Genomic DNA, 24,102 nt, shown 5'->3' with positions numbered 1-24,102 from the left:
CCTGTATACATATATATCATTCCTCATGAATTGGGGATAGAGACATGTTGGCGGCTGCTGATCCAGTCCGGTAGTTATAAAACACAACATATTGAGTTTCTGCTTGATTTACTCAAAATTGTACTTAATGAGAACTATTTCCTTTTTAAAGATACTCCTTTGTTACAGCTGAGAGGGGCAGCGATGGGTTCTAATGTCGCACCCCTATACGCAAATTAGTTCATGAACATGATAGAAATGTCCTATATTTTTGTTAACGATATGTTCCTTAAGCACTGCCAAGGATGGTATAGGTTTGTGGACGATATTTTTTCTGTATGGGATGTCGACATTGATACTCTATTCTTGTTTGATAAATACATTAATTCTATTGTCCCCGGTCTCAAATTTAATATTGAGATTGGTATTACTGAAATCTCTTTTCTTGATACTACGTTAAAACCTAAAAATATGAGAATTACAAGTGATCTTTATGTGAAAACTACAGATCGTAACCAACAATTGCATTATAATAATTTTCATCCCTCTAGTGTATTTGCCTCTATTCCAAAAAGTCAGCTGGTGAGGGTACAGCGGATTGTCAGTGACCCGCTGCTCCACCGTCAGAGGATTGATGAGATGGAGGCAAAATTGATTAATAGAAAATACCCTGGAGCTTTGGTTAAAAAGGAACGGTCCAATATAAACATCATTAGGACCCCAAAAAAATTTACCAAAAGAATTCCTTTTACTATGCAATATCATCCCTTTTCACATATAATTTCTAAAATAATTAAAAAACACTGAAACCTACTTAGAACCAGTTACCCTATGGTCCAAGAATTTTGGAGTCCTCCTATGTCATCTTATAGGAAGGGCAGAACAACACGTGATTGATTAATTAAATCTGATCAATTCTCATCAATAGTACCAAAAACAATGTTTTTGGGACCCAAAAAAATCTAGGTTCATATCTATGTTTATCATGCATTCAATGCAATTCTATGATTAAGGGCAAATTTTTCACACACCCCCATGAAGGTTTTAATATCCCTATTAGGGGACACTATACATGTCAATCATCATTTGTAGTATATGCCATCAAGTGTCCATGTGGATTAAAAAATAAAATTAAATAAAATTGCGCTTGGAATAAGTAAAAAACAATAAAGAAAAATTGGAAATAGAATCAGATTGTGAGTAAAGATAAATTAGCTACTAGGTACATACAATAACAAATTATATCATGAGAAATTATACAGTGAAAAAAATTCTATACAGCTGCGGCTATAAATGGGGCACACCAATAGAATATGTAAAACAGAAAACCGCGCTGAAACATTAATGAATAAAGTCCAATTATCGATTGATGAATCAAGTCCAATTATAGTTACATAAAGGCCCCCGCCTTGAATCCTTGAGGATTCAAGGCGGGGGCCTTTATGTATGTGCATGGAAGGAAACATTGGTGGATTTTATTTAAAAAAGAGAACAGAAGACATTTTAAGTGGAATACAATTCTCTACAGACTGAATGACGACGTAAAAGTAAATATCTGGTGTGGTTTTAAAGAAAGTTTCCCTAGTAAAGTATTTCACAGCTGACGGGTTTTAAAAGGGGAAATGGACAGTGATTTTGTCTCTGTCGCTGTAAACCGTTATTCTGACACAACTGCCATTGTTTTCACAGAAATCTTATGCATACTGAGCCTGTGAAGAGTCCGCTAGGACGGGGTCGCGGTGACTCCGCCAACATTTCGTTTTGGGTTATTTCCAATTGACCTTCTGGTGAGCAGGAACCCCTACGGGTTCAAATAAGTTTTTATTCTGGGTTACACAGAGGCAGTAAGCCTTCAGCTGAATGTGCTTTACTAGTTTGCCATCTGGTAAGCGGCCTCTTGTGTCTGTGCACTTGGTGCGATTTCTGATCTTGGTGATATTTGTTTGCTCTTCTAATTCTGATCTCTGGTAAGCAGATACACTTGGTGTTATTTATTTCATATCCAAGGGCACTACTTATTGCATGTTGCATGTCACTAATTTCACGTTCCTGTATATGCTGTGCATACAGGATGTATATATGATTTTTATGATTATTTATGAGATTGCATTTTTCTCTTCCTTTTTTTTGGTTTATTGCATTACTATGTCAGTATCACGCTATGGTTTTTGCATATTTTTTTGATTAAACCCTACGCGGACCTGTTTTGCTGCACGAGCGCGACTGATCCTGTCTATTGGAACGCTTCTAAAGGCCCGGGCTGGGTTTAAGTCATCTGTCTGATTTGGCTTACGTTCTGGTAAGCAGTTCACCACACAGTTATATTTCAAGTGTATTAATTTTTTCCCACCTAATCACATAGAGAAGTCTACTATTATTGATTGCTTTGATCTGGACTATAATTGGACTTTATTCATCAATCGATAATTGGACTTTATTCATTAATGTTTCAGCGCGGTTTTCTGTTTTACATATTCTATCCATGTGGATTAGTTTACATTGCAGAAACTACACAGAAAGTGAAGGATAGAATAGCAAGGCACAAATATTCGATTAGGATTAAATTAACCACTTCAATACCCGCCTATAGAAAAATGACGTCCTCTACTTTTAGGGGGGATATCTGAATGATGCCTGCAGCTAGATGCATCATTCAGATATCATTCTTTTCAGCCAGCGATTCAGTGCACGATAAGAACGATCATAGCGGCAGTTCCGCCGCTTGATCATTCTAATAGGGCGTACACACGGTCGGACTTTGTTCGGACATTCCGACAACAAAATCCTAGGATTTTTTCCAACGGATGTTGGCTCAAACTTTTGTCTACACACGGTCGCACAAAGTTGTCGGAAAATCCGATCGTTCTAAACGCGGTGACGTAAAACACGTACGTCGGGACTATAAACAGGGCAGTGGCCAATAGCTTTCATCTCTTTATTTATTCTGAGCATGCGTGGCACTTTGTCCATCGGATTTGTGTACACACGATCCGAATTTCCGACAACACGCTCCGATCGGACATTTTCCATTGGAAAATCCGACCGTGTGTACGGGGCATTATAGGCGACGGGAGGGGGCATCCCCCCTCCCGCTGCCATCCGGTGTTTCTCCAGGATCTCCCGTGACATCAGGAGCCCGGAGAAGATGGTCACCAGTCATCTCTATGACCGTCGGAGGCCCGGCTGTCAGCATGAGATCGGTGAATTTTTTTTTCCGATCTCATGCTTTCCAGCCTAGAGGAGAGATGTGGGGTCTTATTGACCCCACATCTCTCCATAAAGAGGACCTGTCACATAGATTCCTATTACAAGGGATGTTTACATTCCTTGTAATAGGAATAAAAGTAATCCAAAAAAAAAAAATGTTAAAAAAAGTGTAAAAATAAAAAAATTAAGTAAAAAAATAAATAAAATAATACTAAAATTTTTTTTAAATGCCCCTGTCCCCGGTAGCTCGCGCTCAGTAGCGAACACACACATAAGTCCCGCCCACATATGTAAACGCTGCTCAAACCACACATGTGAGGTATTGCCGCGTGCGTTAGGGCGTGTGCAACAATTCTAGCACTAGACCTCCTCTGTAACTCTAAACTGGTAACTTGTAAAAAATTTTAAAACGTCGCCTATGGAGATTTTTAAGTAATGAAGTTTGGCGCCATTCCATGATTGTGCGCAATTTTAAAGCGTGACATGTTAGGTATGTATTTACTTGGCGTAACATCGTCTTTCACATTATATAAAAAAAATTGGGCTAACTTTACTGTTTTGTTATTTTTTAATTCATGAAACCGTTTTTTCTCCAAAAAATTATTGCGCAAATACCGTGTGAGATAAAAAGTTGCAATGACCGCCATTTTATTCCCTAGGGTGTCTGCTAAAAAAACATATATAATGTTTGGGGGTTCTGAGTAATTTTCTACCAAAAAAATGATGATTTTAACATGTAGGAGAGAAGGTTCAGAATAGGCCCGGTATTGAAGCGGTTAACACAACTACCACTTGCTAGACACTTTGTAGAATTTGGACATAGTATGTCACAATTAAAATATATGGCCCTGGAAGGGATTGAAAGAAACAGAAGAGGGGGAGATTGTGAATTAGCCCTTAGAAAAAGAGAGGTTCATTGGATCAATTTTTTAAATACAATTGCTTTTGTATACGGTTTTGTTATGACTAATTTCTGATTGGGACTCTAAAACAAAGTTAATACTGCAGCTGCAGGAACAGATTCATAGGACTCAATCACTGTGTGTAAAATGTCTGTTCAGTGTCAAAATATTATCACATGTTATTTTATACATAGATAAGAAAGGGGTGGTCTGAGATGTTATTAAAAACGAACAAATAGAAATATATTATTAAGGGGCGTGGCCTGGAGAGCAATGAGGTAGGCTGCATGTAGAGTGAGCTCCGCTGTCCCACACTCCTGACACACATCCTGACTGCATCCTGATTGAAGTTTTTCGTATCCCATACCTGGGGACCTCTCCTGCTTCCCCCGCTGTCTTTGGAGCCTGTCGGCCGGCGGGAACGCTGCCTGTGGCCGCCGTGGTGAGGAGTCCCGGACTCGCCCGTAGGAAAGGCCGCGGCTTCGGCCTAGTTCCCGGAGTGGCGGCCATCTTGATACACCCGGCGGCGGCCGAGGCGGACTATTCTGGCCCTCCTGGCGGCCCCAAAAGCACCCTCCTTCAGAAGCAGCCTCCGGACAGCTTGAGGCCTGGCTGCAGAGCATCCAGGCCCCGTGCCTGCTTTAGGAAAGGCTGCGGATCCGACCTGTGTCCCGGAGCGGTGGCCATCTTGGTCCACCCGGCTGAGGCCTTGGTGGGCTTTCCTGGATCCCCTGCCGGCCCTGTGCCCCATCCAGCCTCTGAATTGACTGAAGCTCCTGCCGGGAAACAGCCACGACTAGCAGCTGCTTAGGAGGTGAAACGTGGCCCCGAGCTGACTCCTGCAGCAGCGGCCACCTTACTCCACCTGGGGACGGCCTAGCAGTCCACCCACAGGGGCAGAGAGGGAACATGTCCCCACCGAAAAGGGCATCCGAGGCGGTGGATAAGCTAGCGAAATTCCGCCATAAAGATCAAGACCCCCAAGCCAAAAATGGCGACGGCACGTGCTCAGGGGCTGACCACCCAAGGGTCTTGGATGCCATAGCGTCACTGCAGGGGACACTTACCGCCAAAATAGATGAAGTCAAAATCGACATCTCCTTGCTGCGCCAGGACCTATCCAAGGTAAAAGATAGAGTTACTGAGGTCGAGACACATATTGGAGAGGCAGAGGACATCCTGCATCCCCTGAGCCATACTACAGAGGACCTGCAGTGACAGATCCAGCAGCTACACGGTCACCAGGATGATATGGAGAATCGTTTGAGACGCTGCAACCTTCGGTTCATCGGTCTACCTGAGAAGGCAGAAGGTACCAACCCGGCTGAATACCTAGAATCCCTCCTGATTCAACATTTTGGTAGAGAGGCCTTTTCTGTCATGTTTGCAGTGGAGCGGGCGCACCGCATCCCTGCAAAACTTCCGCCTGTGGGAGCTCCCCCCAGAACCTTTATTGCCAAGTTTCTCAACTTTAGAGACAGAGATAAAATCCTTCGGCTAACCAGAGAGAAAGGCAATATTACCCTGGGCAACGGTCAGATCGCGGTGTTCCCTGACTTCTCCAATGAAGTCCAAAGAAAGCGTGCGCAATTCCAGGAGGTCAAGAGACGGCTCAGGGCAGCACACCTCAAATACGCCATGTTGTTCCCGGCCAGATTGAGGGTGGAGGAGGATGGCAGAGCTATATTCTTTAAAGGACCCAAAGGCAGCAACACGCTGGTTGGATCAACGCGGACGTCCAGATGGCTAAACGGGTACACGGCCTGTTATTGTGAGTACTGCTGCTATTGTTGGATGATGACAGGCCATACCTTTCCTCTAAAGGTTCCCTTCACTGTGGGGGGAATTCTTGTTCCACATTTTCTCCTTCACACAAAAGTTACCCACCTCTCATTTAACCCCCTTTTCACAATGTGGGTCCCAAATTGTTTCCAATTGTTCATCATTTGCACATCCCCCCCCCCATCTTCACAACCTACGCATTACAGAATATATGATTGGAGACTCCCCCTTTTGAGCTCAGGGGGCCAGACCCGTGTACTCACTAATCTCCCCTTTTGGGGGGGGGGCGTAGAGAGCTGTTACCCCTGAACACCTGGCTTTGGGCCTGGAGCAGCTTGGACCGCTGAGTGTATCGCCCTGTACATATCATTGCCCCCATGGCACTTGCATGGAGATATCCTGGGGCCGAGGTATATATCCTTAGTACACCAGGATGACTGTATATCCTTGCAGCGTGAGTCTCACTTGGACAGTGAGAGAGACATACAGGACATGCTTCGTGCCCTACCCTTGCTTCACACAGTGAATAATCGTCCCCATTATGTTTGCAACCCTCTTATTTTCCTCTTTATTTTGAACTTTCCTGCTCATCATATACTAAGATATGTACTTCCAGTTAATGTTGATAGCTGGAAGCTGATTCACATAATGGTTGTAAGGGTGTATATGCTTCCGCCAAGTTGGGGAGGCGAGAAGCTGGGAGGGAAGGAAAATGCCAGATCCCTTGATCAGAGCATTGAGAATGTTAGCACCGTTGTGCACTTGTTACTTACTTGGAATAACTCTAAACAAGAACTTATTGCATATGTGTTGAATTGTGGAGTGGTTGTGCTGTATCAGTATTGGGGGAGTGCTGACCTGCCGATCCATATACAATCTACGTGCCAATGAACACCATGGCAGACATAAAATTTATGATGTGGAATGTGAGGGGCATGCGGGATAAGATTAAAAGGACAGCCGTGCTACAATATCTGAAAAATCAGAAGGTGGACATTGCCGGATTGGTGGAGACGCATGTCACAGGTCACTTACAGGTGGCCTTGAAACGTCCTTGGGTGGGATGGGCCTACCACAGTACCCACACAAATATGTCTAGAGGGGTAACAGTGCTGATAGCAAAATCTACACCTTTTGAACTGGTCTCCGTGGTGTCGGATCAGCAGGGCAGATACCTCTTTCTACATGCGATTGTGGGGGGAGACCCCTTATTAATACTAAAACAATTATATAAGGAAAACCTGCGCTAATGAGCAAAAACAGCAAATAAAATGAAATGTTTAAAATGTGAAGTGCAGCTGCAACAAAATACTTCAAATATCAGTGAAGTGAACAAACCATATATAAACAAAAAAATTAAAAAAAAAAAAAAAAAGTAGAAGACGTCACATATGACGAAACATGTAGGGCGTGGCCTCGCAGTGCTTGCCATCACGCATCCTATGTTTACACGGGCGTTCAGCCTTTGTTTTATCCTGGCTTTTTAACATTTTTATTCTGGAATTTTGTATACATGCAATAAACTCCTTATGATTATTACTACACTATCTGAGTTTTTCCCCTTTTTTTCTCCTTATCCATGGATCTTTTGTGAAATGAGTCTCCCTCCTGACGCTGAAGCAGAGATAATATCTTTGAGTGGGCGGTGCTTGTGAGCAGGACCAGGACATCGATATCCATCTGTCCCTGCAGAGGGTTATATCTGCAAGCTCGTATGACCTCGCTATATAGGGGGTCCAACAAGTTCGGTAAGGGTACACCCATTACTACTCTCCCGGAACTATTGGTGGCTTGGAAGTGTCCCTACATCTTTCACCTTTCCACCTTGATGTAATACACCCAAGGAACGGCTTATCTTTCTCACATATCTTTCCTTGCAATTCCGTTTTTCATGAACTGAATGTGGCATTTTTCATGCGATTTGGATCTTGATTGTATCGAACTTTTCACTCTTTTTTATATTTTTCCTTCACGGAGATGTGTTATAATTTGTAATTTGTTATTTTGCTGCATTGTGGTTTATCCTAAATATATACTATAGCTTCTGGTATCTTTCGAAGAAGCTTCTTAATTGCAGCCTTATTAATACTGGCTACTTATATCCCCCCTCCACACAGGGCAGATGTGGTCGCAGAGGGCCTTGCATTTATGGCACTGTACCCGACCTTACCTGTAGTGTGGATGGGGGATTTTAATCACACGATGACTCAGTCTCTGGACCGCCCTGCACGGGCTGAACCCAGACTTGGGGAACCACTGCATTCTAGACTGTACCGTACACTGACTGAATTTGCCCTTATTGACGTCTGGAGACATGCCAACCCCACGACCAGAGCATATACCTGCCACTCAGTAAGTCACAATACTATGTCCAGGATAGACTATATTCTTGTTTCCAGGGCCCTTTTGCCAAAGGTCACGGGCACAGGTTTTGCCCCTAGGATCTTGTCTGACCACTCTCCGTGCTGGCTGACGGCATCCCTGCGGGTAGCCTCTCCCACCAGGCGATGGCGACTAAACCCGCACTGGCTATCCCTTCTTAGGGACCATGACTCCATCGCCAGGGAGCTGCTCTTCTTTTTTGAGAGGATACAGGAATCCCCTACCCTTACCACACGCTGGGATGACTTTAAAAGTCACGCCCGTAGAATATTGTCTTCTAGAATAAATAGGCTGAAACGTGAGTCTAACACCATACTTCAACTCACATCTGACAAACTGCGGGATTTAGAAGTGGCCTATAACTCCAACCCAACCCTTGAAAACCTGGACAGAGTGAAACTGCAGACTAGACTAGTCACACAACTACACACAGAGAAGGCTAAACAGCGTGTTTTTTTCTGCAGGCAGAGAGTGTATGAACAGGGAGAAAAGGCGGGGAGGCTGCTGGCCTTTCTGACTCACATGGAGGATAAGCCCCCAGTGGTGGTATCACTTACTAACCCAGATGGGTGTAGTGTGAGAGATCCAGGACAGGTGGCAGATCAGTTTAAGCAATTTTACGGCAACCTATACAAATCCCAAAACACATACACGCGAAGGGAGATTCAATCGTATTTATCTTCCATACAGTTCCCCCGGTTGAATCGAGAACAAATTGAGCTTCTTGATGCACCCATCACAGAACACGATATCACGGAAGCGATCTCACAGTTAGCCAAATCCAAAGCTCCGGGGATGGACGGACAACCTTTGGAATTTTATGTAACCTACTCAGATATTTTGGCCCCCAAGCTCAAAGCATTATATCAGTCTATATTTGATCAAAATTCACTCCCCGAATCTATGCAGGAAGCCCAAATTATTGTTCTCCCCAAACCGGGAAAAGACCCGCACCCTGAATCCTACAGACCTATCTCACTCCTGCAGGTAGATATCAAAATCTTAGCCAAAATTTTAGCCTCTAGGTTAAACACTGCCATCCTAACTTTAATTCATACGGACCAAACAGGCTTTATGCCGGGAAAAAACACAGCTATGAACATCAGGCGACTATATATGAATATTCAAGCCCGACACGATAACTCAGGAACGAGGGTGGTGGTGGCGTTAGATACAGCTAAGGCCTTTGATTCGGTAGAATGGCCATATTTATGGGAATGCCTGCACAGCTATGGGTTTGGGGCACGCTTTATAAAATGGGTACAGCTCCTATACCAGACATTTTTGCAAATGGCTGGCTCTCTGAGCAGTTTCTATTAGAGAGGGGCACCCGGCAAGGGTGTCCCCTCTCTCCCTTATTGTATGCACTGACAGCCGAACCACTGGCCATTGCCATCAGAACACATCCTGATATCCAGGGTCTTCACCGAGGCACTACAGTCGATAAAATTGGAATGTATGCCGATGGCACAATATTATACCTAGCGGACCAGGGACCATCACTCCAAGCAGCATTAAGACTTATTGAACAAATGGGGGGATACTCGGGCCTGCGTATAAATTTGGACAAGTCCCAGATTCTACCAATAGATGTGTCCCCCCCCCTTCACAACCCCCCCACTGCCACTCGCTAGGGTATCCAAGATTAAATACCTGGGGGTGGAGGTAACCAGGGACCTGGTAGATTATACACCCCTGAATATAGCCCCTTTGTGTGACATATTAAAAAGCAAAATGCGGACATGGTCTAGATTGCCATTAGGGGTAATGGGGCGGGTAAACTTAATAAAAATGATCATACTGCCCAAGATCCTATATCTGGTGTGGCACTCCCCCCTTTACATCCCCTTAAAAATCGTTAAGCAGATGGAAGCTATTCTGAATTCGTTTGTCTGGGGAAACAGTAGACATAAACTAGCCTGGCAAACCTTGAAAAACCCAACTGATATAGGGGGCGTTTCCCTCCCGAACCTTCACAATTACTGCTTAGCCGCGCAACTTTCCCACATATACCACTTCCACACATCCGAAATGCAATGTTACAGACACCGGCCTATACACCCGTTCAAGCTATACTCCGCGGGAAAAAAGCACCAGGTCCCTCTGCACGGTACAACTCGGGCATGCTGCTACACCACCAAAGGATCTGGGAAATATCTCTTAAAAAACAAAATGTGGGGAAATTTCATTCCCATACTCCATTGTGGCTTAACAGTCATATGCCAGAACTAGAAACAATTCCCAATTTGATAGTCTGGGCTAGACATGGAATATTGTATCTCCATCAGGTCTTGTCCACCTCCGGGCTCAAGCAGTTCCAGACTCTTAAAGAAGAGTTTTCCCTTCCACACCACTTAGCATTTAAATACCTGCAGATCCGACATGCACTCAGAACCCAGTTGCCGGACATGGATGTAGGGATGGAGCCTCCCCCTGTGCTGAGTGTAGTTATGGGAGATGACCCCTCTAAACTTATATCATACCTGTATTGTACAATTAGACAACGGGGTGCAGCTGCAGTTTCACACAAGGCCAAAACAGTATGGGAACAGGACATAGGACCCATAGCTGACGATGACTGGGATGAGATTTTAGAAGGAACCAAGACAGTGTCTCCCAAACTGTCTGACAGACTGACACAACTGTATATAATACACAAGGCCTACCTGACGCCGACAAGATTGGCAAAGTTCCAGCACACGCCGGACCCAACGTGTCGCATGTGCCGGGCTCACTTAGGTTCGTTTTACCACCTTATATGGAGCTGCACGCATATCCAGATGTTCTGGACGCAGGTTGTCAGTTTCCTCCATGATAATATGGGATCCCCTGTGGTGCTGGACCCTAAGTTGTGTATATTGGGGCTATTGCCGGATGTAGACGTAGACAAATATCACAAAATATTTATTTTCGAAACATTATTCCTAGCACGTAAAGTGATAGCTCAGAGATGGATGCAGAACATCCCCCCCACACTACAGTTGTGGAAAAAAGCAATCAATGACATCCTGCCTTTCAAGAAATTGATTTATACACACAGGGGATCTACACAAAAAATTTCCAAGATTTGGGACAGGTGGTTGGAGGACGGAGAAACCTGTGTATAATTATTTCATACCCAGTGCAATGTTCCCCCATATCTGAGAAACACGTGGTGTATGGGATGGATTCAGCTAACACCTGTTTACTGTACCTGTGAATATGGGCATGCACACCATGTAACGTTCCTGCATATTTAACATTGTTATCATAATATGTAACTGACCTTTTATGGATAAATGTACCCGAATGACTTGTAAAATGTGCTTTGTATAAATAAAGTTGTTTTTTTCCAAGTAAAAAAAAGAAATATATTATTAAAAGCTAGCGAATAGAACAATTGTAAAAGTAAAACCTTGAGAGGGGAGGGGGGAGTAGAGAGCTTGTAGAAGAAGATGTTTCTGTGTGTTAGGTGAAGGTTACAGAACACATTTCAACACTGAGAACAAAATGGAGTCTCTTGTGCTTAAATGAACAGTACAGTGAATGTCCACGTCATTTCCCTCCTTTTGTTTATTTGACACCATTCTTCTCCGCGTTACATTCAGCCGATTGCTGGTAACTCCTGTTACATTGGCGCAGAGAGACGGCATCCTGTTCAGCTCTCTCCTAGCTTTCTCACAATAATGGGTTCATCAGGGGTGGTGGTACATTTGTTGGTACAGCAGGTAGTCACACAGAGGCACAGCCTGATGAGGAAGTAAATAACAAATATGAGAAATAGGAACATCACAATGTAAGCGCCTAGTTTCTGTAACCATGTTGCTATGCCATATAAAAAGTCACCAAAACCTCCTAATCCCTTAAAGGGGTTCCATCCATCTTTAGCAATATCTCTGGCCTTATTCTTTAGTTCTCTTATCTTAGCAAGATGCCCTTTAATAATGTCCTCATTATCAGGAATGTATATACAACAGTAGGGATGAGCTTCGTGTTCGAATCGAACGCATGTTCGACTCGAACATCTTGTGTTCGGTCATTCGCCGAATTATGAACAATATGGGCCGCTCGCGCCAAATTCGAGTGGCGCATTATGGCCCATAATTCACTGCGGCATCACAGTGCATTGCTGGCTGATGATTGGCCAAGCACGCACTATGACCCGCATGCTTGGCCAATCACAGCGCCGTCTGTACAGAGAGCCATAATTGGCCAAAACCAGGGTGGCTTTGGCCAATTATGGCTCAGGGGGTTTAGTATACGCCCCACACTATATAAGGCCGCCTGCACAGCGGCCCTGTGTAGTGTGTTCCGGCGTTGAGAGAGATATAGATAGACAGAGAGACAGGGTCATTTGATTTGAGTTAGAGTAGGCAGGCGAGTCAGTTAGCTGCACTTACAGTGTATTGTGTGTATATATATATATAAATGAGTGGTGTTCTTCTGATCCTATTAATACCACAGGCAGGCAGCTACAGTATTTACAGTAAGTGTAGTGCGTCCTCTGCACAGTGTGCACCCAAAGCTACCTGGAGACAATTGCTGTTGTTCTGCTCCTATTAATACCACAGGCAGGCAGCTACAGTATTTACAGTTAGTGTACTGTGTCCTCTGCACAGTGTGCACCTAAAGCTACCTGAAGAAAATTGGTGGTGTTCCTCTGATCTTATATTAATACCACAGGCAGGCAGCTACAGTATTTACAGTTATGCCCTGTACACGCGGTCGGACATTGATCGGACATTCCGACAACAAAATCCATGGATTTTTTCCGACGGATGTTGGCTCAAACTTGTCTTGCATACACACGGTCACAATAAGTTGTCGGAAAATCCGATCATTCTAAACGCGGTGACGTAAAACACGTATGTCGGGACTATGAACGGGGAAGTAGCCAATAGCTTTTGTCTCTTAATTTATTCTGAGCATGCGTGGCACTTTGTGCGTCAGATTTGTGTACACACGATTGGAATTTCCGACAACGCATTTTGTTGTCGGAAAATTTTATAGCAAGCTCTCAAACTTTGTGTGTCGGAAATTCCAATGGAAAATGTGCGATGGAGCCCACACACAGTCAGAATTTCTGACAACAAGGTCCTATCACACATTTTCTGTCGATAAATCTGACCGTGTGTACAGGGCATGAGTGTACTGCGTCCTCTGCACAGTGTGCACCTAAAGCTACCTGAAGAAAATTGCTGTTGTTCTGCTCCTATTAATACCACAGGCATGCAGCTACAGTATTTATAGTTAGTGTACTGTGTTCTCTGCACAGTGTGCACCTAAAGCTACCTGAATAAAATTGGTGGTGTTCTTCTGATCCTATATTAATACCACAGGCAGACAGCTACAGTATTTAAGTGTTAGTGTACTGTGTCCTCTGCACAGTGTGCACCTAAAGCTACCTGAAGACAATTGCTGTTGTTCTGCTCCTATTAATACTACAGGCAGGCAGTTACAGTATTTACAGTTAGTGTACTTTGTCCTCTGCATAGTGTGCACCTAAAGCTACCTGAAGACAATTGCTGGTGTTCTCATACTAATAATACTACAGGCAGGCAGTTGATTCTGCTAGCTGCAGTATCAGTATATATATTTATATACATCCCAGCTTTGTGCAGCTACATCTCACTGCAGGTCATTAGTATGTCTGGAAGGGCAACAAGGAGAGGCAGACAGTCACAAGCCAATAAAAGAGGGCAAGCAGGCTCTGTGTCTAGAGGCAACAGTGCTGGTCGTGGAGACGGTGCATCCTCATCAGCACGTGGCCATGGGACACGCTTGTCCTTTTTTTCGGCAGCTGGCCGTGTTGAGCCGCAACATGCAAAAGACTTGGTAGAGTGGATGAAAAAGCCGTCCTCATCCTCCTCATCCTCTCTCACCCAGGCTAAGGGTACTTTGTCTGGCAAAGCAGCTGCCAATGCGGCCTCTTCCCTCGGCTCAATGGCTTCAGTCACTCCTTCCCTAGCCCCACCATGTCCTCCTGAGGAGTTCCCCGAACTGTTTGACCACAGCGTTGGGTACATGCTCCAGGAGGATGCCCAGCGTTTTGAAGGCTCCGATGATGGTACCCAGCTAGAGGAAGGCAGTAACGTGAGCCCAGAGAGAGGGGGTGCCCAAGAAGGACAGCAATCTGGCAGTCATGTTCCCCCAGCTGCAGCATACTGCCAGCTTTGCTCCAGTGATGAGGAGGGAGGGAATGATGAGGTCACTGACTCCACGTGGGTGCTAGAGAGGACGAGGAGGAGGCACATCACCAACGAGGCAGGATGCCCTCCAGGGGCCAGCTTAAGGGCAGCACACCGACTGCATCACACTGCAGAGCTCCGCATGTGCAGGACGCTGCTGTCTCTGCACATTATTCGAAAAGTTCATTGGTGTGGGCCTTTTTTGAGACGAGTGCATCAGATTCCACCACTGCTATTTGCAACATATGTCTCAAGCGTATCTCGCGTGGCCAAAACATCTCCCGCTTGGGCACCACATGCTTGACCAGACATATGTTGACCTGCCATGCAGTTCATTGGCAAGCGTACCTAAAAGACCCAAACCAAAGAATGAAGAGGACCTCTCCTTGCTCCTCATCAGCTGGGATCTCCAACCCCACTATACCTTCAGTCCTCTCTGAGACCTGCACTGAGAGGAATGAAGGTGTAGAATTAGGTGTGTCACAGCCAAGTACTTGGGGGCAATCTGCTATCGGTATACCGACGTCAGATTGTACCAGGCCAATTTCCTTGCCCCAGCTGCTGCACCGCAAAAAGAAGTTGGCTCCCAGCCATCCACATGCCCAGCGGTGGAATGCTAGCTAAATTGCTAGCACTTCAACTGCTGCCTTTTCAGTTGGTAGACTCTGCCCCCTTCTGTGAGTTTGTGGAATGTGCAGTTTCTCAGTGTCAGGTTCCCAAACGCCACTTTTTCTCACGGAAGGCGACTACGGCTCACTACCGGCATGTGGAAGGCAATGTCTTGGCCTCGCTGGACAGGGCGGTCAGCGGTAAGGTGCATATTACCGCTGACTCATGGTCCAGCAGGCATTGACAGGGATGTTACCTATCTTTCACCGCGCACTGGGTGACTCTTCTGGCAGCTGGGAAGGATGCAGGACAGGGTGCATTAGCGTTGGAGGTTGTTCCGCCACCACACCTCCAAAATACTACTAGTGGTGATTCTGACACACCTCTCTCCTCCACCCCCTCCTCTTCTTCTTCCTCCATGGCCTCTTCCTGTGCTGATTTGTCTTCGGAACCAGCTGTGCTCCGTAGGCGTTCAAGGGGCTACGCAAGCACACAGGCCAAAAGATGCCATGCTGTGCTTGAGCCGGTGTGCTTGGGGGACAGGAGCCACACTGGGGCAGATATTCTGTCAGCTCTGCAGGGGCAGGTTCAGAGGTAGTTGACGCCACGCCAGCTTAAGGCGGGTATAGTGGTTTGCGACAAGCCACACTGGGGCAGATATTCTGTCAGCTCTGCAGGGGCAGGTTCAGAGGTAGTTGACGCCACGCCAGCTTAAGGCGGGTATAGTGGTTTGCGACAATGGCACCAACCTCCTCTCTGTCCTTCGACAGGGACAACTCACCCATGTGCACTGTTTGGCTCACGTCCTTAACTTGGTGGTGCAGCGGTTCTTGGGCAGGTAACCAGGCTTACAGGATGTCCTGAGGTAGGCCAGGAAAGTCTGTGTGCATTTCCGTAGGTCATATAATGCCAGTGCTCGGCTGGCTGACCATCAAAAGGAATTTAACCTGCCCAAGAACCACCTAATCTGTGACATGCCCACCAGGTGGAACTCAACGTTGGCCATGCTGCAGCAGCTGCACACGCAGCAGAGGGCCATCAATGAGTATCTGTGCGACTATGGCACCAGGACAGGGTCAGGGGAGCTTGGTTTTTTTCCCCACGCCAGTGGGCCATGATTAGGGATGCATGCACTGTCCTGTCACCATTTGAGGAGGCCACAAGGATGGTGAGCAGTGACAGTGCATGCATCAGTGACACTGTCCCCCTTGTCCACCTGTTGGAGCACACGCTGCATGGAATAATGGACAGGGCACTTGAGGCAGAACAGAGGCAGGAAGAAGAGGACTTCCTTAGCTCTCAAGGCCCCCTTTATCCAGACAGTGTTCCTGCGTGCCCACCGATCACACAGGAAGAGGATGAGGAGGAGGAGGAAGAGGAGGATTGTGTCAGCATGGAGGTGGAGCCTGGCACTCAGCATCAGCAGCAGTCTTTAAGGGATCATTTACAGTCCCAAGAAACCCATGGACTTGTACGTGGCTGGGAGGAGGTGGCTGCGGATCATGTCGTCCTTAGTGACCCAGAGGACTCCTGACCGAATGCCTCAGCAAACCTACGCTGCATGGCCTCCCTAATCCTGCAAAGCCTGCGGAAGGATCCTCGTATTCATGGTATCAAGGAGAGGGATCAATACTGGCTGGCAACTCTCCTTGATCCACGTTACAAGGGTAAGGTTGTGGACCTTATCTTGCCGTCGCAGAGGGAGCAGAGGATGAAACATCTTTGGGAGGCCTTGCAGAAAGGTCTGTGCAACGCGTTCCCAGAGACTGGGAAGTTACAAACTCCTGTTCCTGGACAACGTGTTGCTGAGGCTTCGGTCAGTCAAAGAAGGAGCGGTGGAGACGGTGGCCGTCTGAACGATGCGTTCAGACAATTTTTTAGTCCGCAGCGCCAAGGTATGATCGGTTCCAGCAACCATCGCCAATGTCTGTTTTACATGGTACAGGAATACCTAGGGGCAAGATCTGACTTGGACACCTTTCTCACCGAAAATCCTCTGGGTTACTGGGTCTTGAGGATGGATCACTGGCCAGAGCTTGCACAGTATGAAATTGAGCTACTGTCCTGTCCTGCGTCCAGCGTTCTTTCGGAATGCACATTTAGTGCTGCTGGAGGTTTTCTAACCAATCACAGGGTGCGCCTGTCCCCCGACTCAGTCGAACGACTGACCTTCATAAAAATGAATCAGTCTTGGATCACCACCAGCTACCAAGCACCTGATGCTGATGTAACCGAATAATTTTTTTTGAAATGTCAGATCCCTTCAAGACTGTCTATGCTGATGCTGAGTGACTATCCTGTTATGCTGAGTGACTATCCTCTTCCTCCTCAATGATCATGCTGATAGCTTGTAAGAATATTTTTGGTTCTGGGCACCGCCACCAGTGGCTAAGACCCAATTTTTCAGCCCCTGTTTAACAGGGGCGTGTAATTACAATTTTTGATGCAGTATTTTGCAAGGAAGGTTCGTTGCTGCACTCAACTAGAGTATTTGTGGGGGTTGCAGTGTTGTGGCACCAGCACCAGTGCCTAAGGCCCAATTTTTCAGCCCCTGTTTAACAGGGGCGTGTAATTACAATTTTTGATGCAATACTTTGCAGCAGGGCTTGTTCCTGTGCTCCAACTAGAGTATCTGTGAGGGGTTGCAGTGTTGTGGCACCAGCACCAGTGCCTAAGGCCCAATTTTTCAGCCCCTGTTTAACAGGGGCGTGTAATTACAAATTTTGATGCAATACTTTGCAGCAGGGCTCATTCCTGCGCTCCAACTAGAGTATCTGTGAGGGGTTGCAGTGTTATGGCACCAGTGCCTAAGGCCCAATTTTTCTGCCCTGTTGAACAGGGACATGTAATTACAATTCTTGATCTAATATTTCACAGCAGGGCCCGTTTCTGCGCCCACCAAGAGTAACTGTGAGGACTTACAGTGTTGTGGCACCTGCACTACCACCACCAAAGGCCCAATTTTTCTGTTCAACAGGGGCACGTAATTACAATTCTTGATCTAATATTTCACAGCAGAGCCTGTTCCTGTGCCCACCAAGAGTAACTGTGAGGGCTTACAGTGTTGTGGCAACACCAACACCTAAGGCGCCAATTTCTGCAGAGTATATAGGGCAGGCCCCTACTTTCTAGACATGTGCACACTGAAATATTTCGTTTCGGAATTTCGTTTTCGCCCGAAAAATAAATTTATTTAGTTACTCCCGAAATTCGTTTTTATTTCTTTCTTTTTTGGTAAAAATTGCATTCGTCCGAAAATCCAAATTAGGGTTGAATCTGTCATTGAAGGCTTATGGTGTCTGTCGACTGTTCAAAGAAGATTTGACGGAGCAGCTAAACTGTACAACGCCGTATAGTTTACCTGCTCCGTCGAATCTTCTTAGAACTTTCAACAGACACCGTAAGCCAAAGTAAGTGTGTACTTAGTTCTAGCTATTTTACTGCTCCTCCTCTTTGGTTACAATCAGCCAATAACATTCATCATTATCATTATTTTTATTTATCTTTTCTCCCCTACGTCGAATCTTTTCTCCTCTACGTCGAATCTTTTCTCCCCTACATCGAATCTTTTCTCTCTACGTCGAATCTTTTCTCTCTACGTCAAATCTTTTCTCTCTACGTCAAATCTTTTCTCTCTACGTCGAATCTTTTCTCTCTATGTAGAATAATCTTGGACTAATAGAGTTAAGGTTAGGCACATTCGACCACAGGTTTGATGGACACAGATTGTTATTGTCATCATAATGTCGAATCTCCTATCTATATCGAACTGTTTTAGCAATGAAAACGAAAATAAAGCATTGTTTATGTCGGATCTTTCCTTTTTCGGATTCTGAACTTTCGTTATCGTTTGTTAAAACGATAACGAAAATACCTGAAATTCGGACGAAAATGCATTCGGACGAAAATGAATGCACATGTCTACTACTTTCAAAGATCCAACTTACAAACGACTCCTACTTGCAAACGGAAGGAGACAACAGGAAGTGAGATGAAATCTACCCTATGGAAGAGAAATTCTCTCCTGTAAGAGTTAATATAGGAAAAAGGTGTCTCCTCTCCACTGATGCTTTATCACCAATCCTTGTTTCACTAAAAAGCCCAAATTGTCAAAAAACATTTGTCATTGGGACAGAAAGTGAGGTAAAATCTTCTGAAGAGGTGCACAGACAGTAAACCAAATGTCACAGGGGTGATAACCCTTCCCTATGTTTTCCAAAAAGCTTAAAAATAGATTTTTTGGCTGGAGCTACACTTTAAAAATGTACCAGTTCAAAATTACAAACAGATTCTACTTAACAACAAACCTACAGTCCCTGTCTTGTTTGCACCGCCTGTATACTGCTGTTGAGAGTATATAGGGCCTGGGGCCCCACGCCTTTCCTTTTTTTAATTTAGGTGCAGGGTTCCCCTTAATATATCGCACTGTATATTTGCCAACAGCCAAAGCAGGTGCTAACTTCCCAATATAACATGTACCTGTAACATTAGTAGGAAGCCTGGCGTAAGCTTTATTTCCACATATATAATATAACCCTCTACGTATGGATGGTGTGCCTGCTCCTAAAAAACTGAAAGCAGTAACATGGAATCTTAGGTAACTGATATTTTCACATATTGGGAACTGTGAGCAAATTGTACTATAAAGGGTTCTATTTAGTTCTGGATCTGGGATATAATAATATTGACCATAGTTTCCTCCATAAACTGTAATTTTTGCTCCGGTGCAATCTGAATTGCCCAACCGTGTACATTTAGTGTTAAACGGGCATGTAATGTTTAAACAAATCTGTGGAGTATTTATCTGTTTTGAAACCATCAAAGTTACTGATCTGTGCTCATTAGCTGTGGAGACTATGTATGAGCCATTTATTCTGGTCCTGTTTAGATCAGTGCATTTGAGAGGCATTGCTATCATGGCTATTGTTTCTGTTTGGGGATGTAAGTGAGAACCCAGCAGTTATTAGCGTTGCTATGGGTTGCATACAATTTTAACATTTGGATGAAAGCATTATTTTTCCATGTCTCAGTTCCCACAAACAACAAAAAGAAAAGAAACATCATCATCATTTTTTCAAAAGATATCATCACTTCAGGATTTTCTTGCAGTGACTGGCATGAATCCAGGTGGGCTTTCCTTCCAACTTGACAGCAGAACCGGTTGTCAAAAGCACCAAATGTGGTCCGTCAAATTTTGGTTCAAGTGGCTTTCTGACGTGTCGCTTGACCACCACCCAGTCACCTGGTTGGATTCTGTGAATACCTGAAATAGAATCTGGGTCGGGGATAGATTTATAAACACCTTCATGTATTTTATTCAATGTTCTTTGAAAAACCTGAACATATTCTAACAGACTAGAGTGAGAAGCCTGCAACTGTTGGGGAAAATATAGCCCTGTTTTGGGTGGCCCTCCAAATAAAATCTCTTAGGGGGACAGCCCATGTGGTTGTTTAGGGGTAGTTCGTACAGAATATAGGGCTAATGGCAAAGCTTCCACCCATCATTTTCCTGTATCTGCTTTAATTTTTGCACATCTGTTTTTCAAAATTCTCACATTTACCACTGTGCTGCCCCAACAGGGCATAGAATTAATTTATATTGTTTTCCTAACCATTTTCTATGGACTTTTATGTTTAGTTTACATGCTGCCATCTAGTGACCCTTTGTGGTAATGCACTTGTCTCTCATGTTATGACACACTTCCTTTCTGTGTAATGCTCCACCCTTCTTCCTGTGTTTGTACTTCCTGTGTCATGGATGCAGCAGCAAGCCACATGTAGCAGGACACATGTATTCTGTATAAGTAAGCTACAGACAGTATCATCTTTTGACCGCACAATACCACAACCTATTCATCTGTTTGTATCCTGTCATCTGCTGTAATCTGATGTTCAGAATAAAGCATCTGTGGATGGAAATCGGTATTGGTGAGTTCAAGCTATCTGATGAGGATTGTCGTCAGTGATTATATCTGCTTATACAGGCCAGGCATAGAGGTCTCACTAGGGACAAATTGCTTCACAACAATCGGAGTCAGAATAACCACTACTTTGTGGATGATAAGGTGTATGGAAAGCTTGCTGTATGTGAAGTGCTTCCATTACCTCTTTCATTACTTCCCCAGTAAAATGGGTTCCTCTGTCACTCTCAATAGTTTCAGGAACTCCATATCTACAAACTATTTCATTTAAAATTTTCTTTGCTGTTGTTTTTGCATTTGCTTTAGCTACCGGACAGCACTGAGAACATGTCAACACACACTAAAGCGTACTCATAGGTGCCTGGGCATCTGAATGTAGTCTATTTGAATTCTTTGGAAAGGGAAATCTGGCTTAGGAGAATGCTTTTGGGGAACATGGACAGGCCTCCCTTCATTGTACAGAGCACAAGTGAGACATGAAGCACAAAACCTGGCTGCAAATGCACTAAATCCAGGTGCTATCCAATAGCAGTCAGTAAGTGCCACCAGCGCGCCCTTAGCAAGATGACTGACGCCATGTGCCAGTTGTGCTAAAACTGGGTACAAACTCCTGGGTAGACACCACCTGCTGTCAGTGCTCCACAAGCCCTGCTGATTTTGGGTAGCATTACATTTGATCCACTTATCCTTCTCTTCATCAGGGGCCTGGTTCTGCAACTTAATTACACACGGTTGGACATTGATCGGACATTCCGACAACAAAATCCTAGGATTTTTTCCGACGGATGTTGGCTCAAACTTGTCTTGCATACACACGGTCACACAAAGTTGTCGGAAAATCCGATTATTCTTAACGCGGTGACGTAAAACACGTACGTCAGGACTATAAACGGGGCAGTGGCCAATAGCTTTCATCTCTTTATTTATTCTGAGCATGCGTGGCACTTTGTGCGTCAGATTTGTGTACACACGATCGGAAATTCCGACAACGGATTTTGTTGTCGGAAAATTTTATAGCCTGCTCTCAAACTTTGTGTGTCGGAAAATCCTATGGAAAATGTGTGATGGAGCCTACACACGGTCGGAATTTCCTACAACAAGGTCCTATCACACATTTTCCGTCGGAAAATCCAACCGTGTGTACGGGGCAATAGAGTTTCTACATCCCACTGCTCTTGATCAGGGGAATCTGTCCCCGCTACCTGCGCGACCCCTACAGTGGATGTGACTCCAAAATGCCATAAGGGCAGCATCCTTTGCCGCTTGGTCTGCTAAAGCATTTCCTCTGGCTGTCATGTCATTTCCCCTTGCATGCCCTTTTACCTTCAAGATGGTAACTTCTGCTGGTTTCCGAAAGGCCTCAAATAGCCGCTCTATGAGTTTTGCATGTCTCACTGGCTTCCCTGCACTAGTCAGAAAGTTCCGTGCTTTCCAAATAGACCCAAAATCGTGGGCTATTCCAAATGCATATCTGCTGTCAGTGTAAATGTTTCCACTTTGATTCTCTAGGAAATGACATGCTTTGACTACAGCACACAACTCCGCTTCCTGTGCTAACATCTGGGTTTGCTGTAACCACTACAGACACAATTTCACTTCAGGAAGCATTGATACATGCTTCCTGAAGTGAAATTGTGTCTGTAGTGGTTACAGCAAACCCTGTGTGTGGCTGACCATCATCAGTGTAAAATCTGGAACCATCTACGAATAAGTGTGTGTCATAATCTGATGAAGGCTCATCTTTTGCTGGTGTGACAGAGGCCCTTTCTACCTCCATCAGAGCCATACAATCATGAGAAAAACTCTTAGGTTCTACATCAGTAGCATTTGTTGCATCTTCCTCATCAATTATAGGAAGAAGAGTAGCGGGATTTAAAGTAACACATCGTTTGATTGTTAAATTCGATGGAGCAAAAAGAGCAGACTGGTACTGGTCAAATCTACTGGCAGACACATGTCTGGTATATACTTGATTCATGATTTCCTGTACTGCATGTGGCACATACAGGATCAGAGCAGAATCTAGTACAAGCTCAGTTACTTTGTCTAGCAGCAAAATGCAGGCTGCTATGGCTCGCATACAACTGGGGAAAAGAGGGAGCCTTTGATGACAGGGTCTAATGAGGCTGATACATACATCACAGACCTCTGTTTATCTCCATGTAGCTGGGTGAGTACACCTGCAGCAAATCCATTGACATCATGACAGAACGAGAAAGTCTTATGCCCTGTACACACGATCGGACATTTGATCGGACATTCCGACAACAAAATCCATGTTTTTTTTTCCAGTGGATGTTGGCTCAAACTTGTTTTGCATACATACGGTCGCACAAAGTTGTTGGAAAATCCGATCGTTCTGAACGCAGTGACGTCATAAACACATACGTCAGGACTATAAATGGGGCAGTGGCCAATGGCTTTCGTCTCTTAATTTATTCTGAGCATGCGTGGCACTTTGTGGGTCTGAATTGTCCACACACGGTCGGAATTTATGCAAACTGGTTCTGTTGTCGGAAAATTTTATAGCCTGCTCTCAAACTTTGTGTGTTGGAAATTCCGATGGAAAAAGTCCGATGGAGCCCACACACGGTCGGAATTTCCGACAGCAATCTCCGATCGCACATATTCTGTCGGAAAGTCCGACCGTGTGTACAGGGCATTAGTATAGTCAGAAAGTCCAATGGCGGGAGCTTCAGACAAAACCGAACCGGGGGGTGTTTGGCTCATCCCTAGCAGTGACCCAGGAAGATCACTTTCTCTTGGCAGTATTGTAGCTTATCTTTGCTAACTTTGTTGTTACTGTAATAGTGAAACATGAGAAGCCTTACTGTTTCTCTGCTACAAATGTCCTTTGTATCAGAACAAATAAGCAAATCGTCAATGTACTGAAGCAAAACTGTGTTTGGGTGTGAGGGGGACCATTGGTCCAATACTTGCTTTAACGCAGTATTATATTCAGAGGGGCTACTCACACAGCCTTGGGGCAATCTTGTCCATGCTAACTTTTGGGCATCATCGGTAAATAAAAAAAAAGGTGCCAGCAATCTGGGCGCTGAGGGGCACCGAAAAGAAAGTGTTTGCAAGATTAATCACAGTAAAGCAGGTGCTGGAGGCAGGTATTCCACTTAGTAAAGTGCGGGGGTTGGGCAC

The sequence above is a fragment of the Aquarana catesbeiana genome, linkage group LG01 (assembly GCF_042186555.1).
Source record: "Aquarana catesbeiana isolate 2022-GZ linkage group LG01, ASM4218655v1, whole genome shotgun sequence".
NCBI classification, from domain to species: Eukaryota; Metazoa; Chordata; class Amphibia; order Anura; family Ranidae; genus Aquarana; species Aquarana catesbeiana.
Note: the sequence above shows the minus strand (reverse complement) of the source record.